The sequence below is a fragment of the Dysidea avara genome, chromosome 2 (assembly GCF_963678975.1).
Source record: "Dysidea avara chromosome 2, odDysAvar1.4, whole genome shotgun sequence".
NCBI classification, from domain to species: Eukaryota; Metazoa; Porifera; class Demospongiae; order Dictyoceratida; family Dysideidae; genus Dysidea; species Dysidea avara.
In genome coordinates, this window is record NC_089273.1 from 32,400,376 (window position 1) to 32,408,934 (window position 8,559).

At 38.3% G+C, this 8,559-nt stretch overlaps 1 long non-coding RNA gene across 1 annotated transcript; it reads right to left on the reverse strand.

Moving 5' to 3' along the window:
• Positions 1–7,735: 7,735 nt before the first annotated feature.
• LOC136244397 (uncharacterized) lies at positions 7,736–8,147 on the reverse strand. Its single transcript, XR_010695226.1, has 3 exons — positions 8,104–8,147; positions 7,972–8,056; positions 7,736–7,917 (listed from the first exon to the last, which is right to left on the reverse strand). It is a non-coding gene; the product is annotated as an uncharacterized lncRNA (long non-coding RNA).
• Positions 8,148–8,559: the final 412 nt, after the last annotated feature.

An 8,559-nucleotide genomic window follows, 5' to 3' on the forward strand; every position in this document is an offset into this window, starting at 1 on the left:
TAGTCGTGTTGGTGGCTGATTAACACAACATCCCACTAGACAAGGTGCATTCAAGTATGCACATATCATTAAAAATTATTTCATTGTCCTAGCTAAGCAAGCAGTTATCAACTTATGTTGATTTAGCAAGAGTTCATAACATAAGACCAGTTAAAGTTGATTGCTAGTTTCCTGTTTTGGGTTTTTTTTTTAAACAGATGCAGGTGGGAGATACATTTTCTAAACGAATGCAGGTGGGCTGGAGATATTGATTCATTATGGAATAAAAAATCAACACTGCTAGAATAGAGTGCAGATTGTTACACAACAAAACGAGCATATCTACATAGAACTTTATTTAGTTACCATTTATAAATGACATGCAAGAACAATAGCTGAATTAGGAGTCAAATGTCCAATAGATTATCTGCAGGTGTAGGTGACCTCCCTTGTTTCTTTAATTTTTATTTCTAAAATCCCAAATTTTTGTTTGTTGCATTTTAAATAACATTGCAGTGCCTAGTGAGCCTATGCATAAAGAAAGAACAGTGCCAGACTTCGTATTTTTGTCTGAATGCATGCCTCTACTATCAAATACTGACTCAAAAGTGACTGGCCATTCACACTCTCCAGCTATCAACTTCCTTTTGTGACAGTGTTACAAATGATAGGGACAATCTTCATTTATAGAAACATAAAGAATCTATCTCCACGGGCAATACCACCAATCAACCAACCAACCATCAAATTGTGCTGGCATGATTGGTGCAGGCCTACTGCTGCTCCATTTTACATAGTGGATAATGATGAATACAATACTCCTCATATTGTTGTATACCACAATGGACTATTATGTATGCGAGCCCTTCGCCTTTCAACCTTGTAAATTGGTAACCAAATACCGATACAGATCTAGAGTTATAGAGGAGCTAATTGTATTTTTAGCTATACGATAGCTTTTAACTCATCATCCCAATCCCAATATTTTATCACCAGCAATCAAGATTGTGGAATCCTTTACCAAGTCCTGTGTAATAGATGTGAGATGTCCAGAGTAGTTATAGAAATTTTGTGAGGGACACCTTAATTCTTTAGCTACATACTTATGTGCGCTATCAGTCATACTGAGCTGGTGAAGCTCAGTATAGCTATAAATAAATAGCACCGGATCAGATTTACACAACACATACTTATGTGTCTCTCATGTATGAATGGCGGTGTGCCTGCTAAGGTTACTCCCAACTCCTTCAGTTGAAGAATTGTTACTACTGTACCGTACGCGTATGTCATGTACATTGTGCCAGCAATAAGGTATAGGGATTTTATTTATTGTTTGCTTTACAGCATACATACAACAAGATACATACAGTATAAACATTAGTAGTCCTTAAAATCTAGTGTATGCTGAAGGTCCACTGGCATCCAGTACCAGTGGCGAGGAGTAAGTAGTTATTAAGATTAGTTATAGTTACTTATATCATATTATATAAACTCATTTAAAGCAATTATATTAATAATTACAGATGATCAAAGTTGGGAGGTTTGGGGGACTTATTACAATTACAACAGGGACAAACAAAAGAAAAAGTGCATGCGTTGTCAGGATCAAAATTTAGTTCAAAATGATTCCGTAGAAAGTTTGTACTTGATAGTAGGTAAGCTAAGATTGTAATTTATTATTGGTAAAACATTCCATATACGAGGAAGTCTGTTGAAATAGAAGTTGCTGTTGGAAACATTAGTACTTCTTATGTGCTGCAGTTTATAGCTAGATCCTGATCGTGTGTTTCCTGAAGTGAATTTAATAATATTATAGTCAGTGATATTAAATGCATTTGTGGGGGGGTTTAAGGTTTTTTTAACTTTATGTCACAGATGTCCAAAGCATACATTAAAGGCAAAATTTTGAGCTCAAGTAATCAAGATTTATAGTTGCTGGTATAGTCATTCAATAAGCACTTCGTTGTGCGATGCTGAAGCTATTCTAGTTGTTTGATATCTTTTAATAAATATGGTTTCCATAGTGTTGAGCAAAACATTAATTGGGATCTGACTAGTGATATATAGATGTTTCTTGGATATAGCAGTTATGTTAGTTGAAACAGAACGTCGTAACAATCCTAACATCCGATAAGCCTTTGATATTATGTATTGGTGGTGGGGTCTCCAGTCTAAATCTGATGAGATAATGATATCTAATCCAAAACAGCCAAGCTGTAAAAAAAGTGTGCGGCCCTCAGAAAGGCTATGGTGAAAAAAGACGTGAAATCCAAGGTGGCGGCCAAGAAATGGCTGTGATGGTAGGTTAATGGTAAAAATTTTAATAATGACAATTTAGGTAAATTTTGTGAAGCAGCACAAAAATTCACCTGAATTGTCGTTATTAAAATTTTTACAATTAACCTACCATCACAGCCATTTCTTGGCCGCCTCTATGGATTTCACGTCTTTTTTCACCATAGCCTTTCTGAGGGCCGCACCCTTTTTTTACAGCTTGGCTGTTTTGGATTAGATTTCATTTCTTTTGTATTTGTATACCCCAAAGCCGGCCTATGGCCAGCTTTGGGACTTTTTTAACCTATGTTTTTTTCTTTACTACAGGAAGAAGAAAAGATGAAGTAGATGTACTTTAAATATTTTATCAGTAAATGTACAAATTATATATACTGTATAATACATATGTGACCGGATTTGCGAAAAGGGGTCTTCCACACACATCCAATTTGCCAACTTTGACAATTGATAACTTCAGATTGGAAAGAGCTATTGCCTTGATATTTGGGCAGTGGTGAGCACCACTATAGCTGAATACATTGTGAAATTTTCAGGTTAATATGTTACTTGAACACTGAGTTATGGTCTCCAACGTTTACGGAATTGGATGTGTGTGGAAGACCCCTTTTTGCAAATCCGGTCACATATATTGATTACAGAAATCTCCATGGTGGTTTCTTTGTAACTGAACACTCTACAAGGTGACTTCTTCTAATTGCTCTCTCTACAGGGTGAATTGTTTGTAGCTGAACGATCTACAAAGTAACTTCTTCTAGCTGATCTCTCTACAGGATGATGTGTTTGTAGCTGAATTTTGTATAGGTGATTTGTTTGCAGCTGAGCTCTTTACAGAATGGTTTCTTTGTAGCTGAACTCTCTAAAAGGTAACTTCTTCTAACTGATCTTTCTACAGGGCAATTTGTTTTTGGCAGAATTTTCTACAGGGTGATTTCTTTGCAGCTGAACTCTCTACATGGTGGTTTCTTTGTAGCTGAACTCTCTACAAGGTAATTTCTTCTAGCTGATCTCTCTACAGGGAGATTTGTTTGTAGCTGAACTATCTACAAGGTAACTTCTTATAGCTGATCTCTCTACAGGGTGATTTGTTCGTAGTTGAATTCTGTACAGGTGATTTGTTTGCAGCTGAGCTCTTTACAAAATGGTTTCTTTGTAGCTGAACTTTCTCCAAGGTAACTTCTTCTAACTGATCATTCTACAGGGTGATTTGTTTGTAGCTGAACTCTCTACAAAGCGATACTTCTAGGTGATCTCTCTACAGGATTCCTTGTTTCTAACTGAACTCTCAACAGGGTGATCTGTTCATAGCTGAACTTTCTACTGGGTGATTTGTTTGCAGCTGAACTCTCTAAATGGTGGTTTCTTTGTAGCTGAACTCTCTACAATGTGACTTCTTCTAGCTGAACTCTCTACAAGGTGACTTGTTTCTAGCTGATCTCTCTACAGGGTGACTTGTTTCTAGCTGAACTCTCTACAGGTGATTTGTTTGTAGCTGAACTCTCTACATGGTGGTTTCGTTGTAGCTGAACTCTCTACAAGGTAACTTCTTCTAGCTGATCTTTTTACACTGCATATTTGTTTGTAGCTGAGTTCTCTACAGGGTGATTTGTTTGCAGCTGGACTCTCTACATGGGAGTTTCATTGTAGCTGAACTCTCTACAATGTGACTTCTTCTAGCTGAACTCTCTACAGGGTGACTTGTTTCTAGCTGAACTCTCTACAGGTGATTTGTTTGCAGCTGAACTCTCTACATGGTGGTTTCTTTGTAGCTGAACTCTCTACAAGGTAACTTCTTCTAGCCGATCTTTCTACAAGGTGATTGAGTTTTTTGCAGCTGAACTCTTTACATGGTGGTTTTCTTTGTAGCTGAACTCTCTGAAAGATGACTTCTTCTAGCTGAACTCTCTACAGGATGATTTGTTTGCAGCTGAACTCTCTACGTGGTAGTTTCTTTGTAGCTGAACTCTCTACAATGTGACTTCTTCTAGCTGAACTCTCTACAGGGTGACTTGTTTTTAGCTGATCTCTCTACAGGGTGACTTGTTTCTAGCTGAACTCTCTACAGGTGATTTGTTTGCAGCTGAACTCTCTACATGGTGGTTTCTTTGTAGCTGAACTCTCTACAAGGTAACTTCTTCTAGCTGATCTTTCTACAGGGTGATTTGTTTGTAGCTGAATTCTCTACAGGGTGATTTATTTGCAGCTTAACTCTCTACAAGGTGACTTCTTCTAGCTGAACTCTCTACAGAGTGATTGATTTTTTTTGCAGCTGAAACTCTCTACATGGTGGTTTCTTTGTAACTTAACTCTCTACAGGGTGATTTGTTTGTAGCTGAACTCTCTACAGGGTGATCTGTTCATAGCTGAACTCCCTATAAGGTAACTTCTTCTAGCTAATCTTTCTACAGGGCGATTTGTTTGTAGCTGAGTTCTCTACAGGGTGATTTGTTTGCAGCTGAACTCTACATGGTAGTTTCTTTGTAGCTCTACAATGTGACTTCTTCTAGCTGAACTCTCTACAAGGTGACTTGTTTCTAGCTGATCTCTCTACAGGGTGACTTGTTTCTAGCTGAACTCTCTACAGGTGATTTGTTTGCAGCTGAACTCTCTACATGGTTTATTTCTTTGTAACTGAACTCCCTGCAAGGTGACTTCTTCTAGCTGATCTCTCTACAGGGAGATTTGTTTGTAGCTTAACCCTCTACAGATGATTTGTTTGCAGCTGAACTCTCTACATGATGGTTTCTTTGTAGCTGAACTCTCTACAAGGTAATTTCTTCTAGCTGATCTCTCTACAGGCCGATTTGTTTGTAGCTGAACTCTCTACATGATGGTTTTTTTGTAGCTGAACTCTCTACAAGGTGATTTCTTCTATAGCTGATCTTTCTACAGGGTGATTTGTTTGTAGTTGAACTCTCTACTTAATAGATTCTTTGTAGCTGAACTCTCTACAAGGTGATTTCTTCTATAGCTGATCTTTCTACAGGGTGATTTGTTTGTACCTGAACTATCTACATGATGGTTTCTTTGTAGCTGAACTCTCTACAAGGTAACTTCTTCTAGCTGATCTCTCTACAGGACAATTTGTTTGTACCTGAACTCTCACATGATTGTTTCTTTGAAGCTGAACTCTTTACAAGGTGATTTCTTCTAGCTGATCTTTCTACAGGGTGATTTGTTTGTAGCAGAACTCTCTACAAGGAAACTTCTTTTAGCTGATCTCTCTACAGGGAGATTTGTTTGTAGCTGAACTCTCTATACATGATTTGTTTGCGGCTGAATTCTCTACATGATGGTTTCTTTGTAGCTGAACTCTCTACAAGGTAACTTCTTCTAGCTGATCTCTTTATAGGGTGAATTGTTTGTAGCTGAACGATCTACAAGGTAACTTCTTCTTACTTATCTCTCTACAGGGTGATTTGTTTGTAGCTGAACTTTCTACAAGGAAACCTCTTTTAACTGAGCTCTGTACAGGGTGAATTGTTTGTAGCTGAACTATCTACAAGGTAACTTCTTCTAGCTGATCTCTCTACAGGATGATTTGTTTGTAGCTGAACTATCTACAAGGTAACTTCTTCTAGCTGATCTCTCTACAGGGTGATTTGTTTGTAGCTGAATTCTGTATAGGTGATTTGTTTTCAGCTGAGCTCTTTACAGAATGGTTTCTTTGTAGCTGAACTCTCTACAAGGTAACTTCTTCTAGCTGATCTCTCTACAGGGTCACTAGTTTGTAGCTGAATTCTCTACATGGTGGTTTCTTTGTAACTGAACTATCTACAAGGTGACATCTTCTAGCTGATCTTTCAACAGGGTGATTTGTTTGTAACTGAACTCTCTACAAGAAAACTTCTTCTAACTGATGTCTGAACTGGGTGAATTGTTTGTAGCTGAACTCTCTACAGGGTGATTTGTTTGTAGCTGATCTCTATACAGGTTACTTATTTCTAACTGATCTCTTGAATTCTGTTCAGGGTGACTGCTCTATTAGGATGACTGCTCTATTAGAGTATCTCGATCTCGCACTTGCTACACCAAGTTGGATTTCGTGTTATAACTCCGTGGCTTTAAGTCTGATTCTTCTACACTATTGAAGAGCCTTTCTAAGATGATAACTCCATCTGTTCAGCGATTTTCAAAGCATTACCCCAAGTGGTTTATCTGGTAGGCGTGGCAAGCATAATAATAATAATAATAATAAAATAAAATAAATTAAAAATTGGCTAATCTCGATTGCGTAATTGTTACACACTGTTGATTTTTTCGCTGTATCTTCCTGGTTTTTAACTCGATTTCTTTCAAACCACAAAAGGTTTGAGGTTCAATAGTTAACCTATTCACCCACCGATTTTCAGCTTCTTCCCATACGCGGTTTACCCTGTAGGCGTGACAACATATTGGTGTTATTTTTCGTGCGTAATCGCTCATAACTCTTTGCCTGTTTATGGTATTCCAGCCAAAGGTGGTACCAAGATGCGCCTTTATACCCCCCTTCTGTGTGCAAAATTTCAAGGCTATCGGATAACGCGTTCGCGTTTTATAGCAGTTTTTGTAAGTGTGCGAAAAGAGGAAGAAAATACTGTAAGAAGAAAAAAAACCAAGAAACTAAGCCAATTTTTGAAGTCGCATATCTCAGGAATTCCTGAAGCGATTTCTCTCAAATTTGGAATGTGGAGTACTGAAGTTGGAGGGAATGTACACAGCAAAATTTGTCTTGTTTCATCAAGGCAGCACAGAGCTACGGAGGTGTGAAAATTGCGTTTTCTTTCTTCCTGTCAATATACTCACGGGGTTGCGCGCCGGCTTCTTGGACCGCACGACACACTACCGTGTGTCTTGATATACACAGATCTCTATGAGTGGTCACTTTGGATATAACATTGTTGCCTATACAGTAGGACATTTGCAGGTGAGGTTTACTGAATGGATATGGATGGCAGGTTCCATAAAGTTATTCGATCAGGTTTAACTGATGATCTTTCATCTGTATTAAATCATAATCATTCGTTTCAGCCATGTGCCATGTGCTCTCTTAGCTAGCACCTGCAGGTGTGGGCAGGTGCACAGTACGTGCTTCTTTATTTCAGGCGGCCTCGCGCTGAGTTATATCTTAGCGAATGAGCTACCGAGGCTACATTCCCGGTAGATGTGGCATAGTGGTGGCCCAACTACTGGTACATGAAGGTCGCTCAATCTGTTAGTTAAAAGGATAGTCCAATTGAGCGTAATTTTTTACGTCCCGTCCCGTAAAGTACACTGTTAAAAATAAGGAGTAACTGTTACTCCCCTAGGGGAGTTCCCAGATTTAACACCCCTATATTTTTGTGGAGAGTAACTAACACCCCGCAAAGGAGTAACAGGAACCATTTGAAAAATCTATTGTAGGGAGTTCTAGTTACTCTAGGAGAGTTCACATAAGTATGCAAGACGTTTCCTTTACTCCATGAAATTCTGCAAATAACTCCGTATAAAATATCAAATGATGTTAAAGACATACAGTAAAACTGTAACAAAATATTTACAATATCCAGCTTTATAATATTGGAAAGTCACTGAAAAAAGAGATCAGTAGCAAGGCTTCATCATCAGCAAATGACGCTTCACTGCCACTTCACTGGAGTTACTTCCTGCCACATGACATGTTATCAGCTGTAGTAAATAGCAGTATAGTAAAGAAATATTCAACAATCATATACTTGTTACCTGTATGGCTGAAGGTACGTCACACTCAGTTGCCAACAAAGTTGTAAAAACAATTCTGCCAGACCAGCAGCATTGGTAGTGTAAACTAAAAAGGCACAGTTGTTATCATGCAAAACAGCACTTTTTTGCTACCTGGAGTTCATCATTTTGTTTGTTTCACTGATTTCTTGTGGCACCTGTAATATATGTTTACAAATTGATGCACAGTCACTGTATGTTAACACACTTACTAGATGTTGTAAAAATTCTATGTTCTCAGTGACATTGAGACATCAGTGCTAAAAAAGTAAATATGTATCTACTGACCTAGAACTAGTGAACGAGGAGAAGGACCTTGGAGTGTGGTGCACAAGTGATCTCAAGCCATCTCTACACTGCCAAAAGGCTGCAGTCAAGGCTACACAGGTTCTTGGGCTTATTAGGCGATCTTTTAGAATTGACTCTACTGATATGTTTATATTTCTGTATAAGATGTATGTTCGACTGCATTTGGAATATCGTGTGCAATCTTGGAGTCTGTACTCGCTGGCCAGAGACATCGACACCCTTGAAAAGGTTCAGAGACGTGCAACTAAACACCTTCGTGGA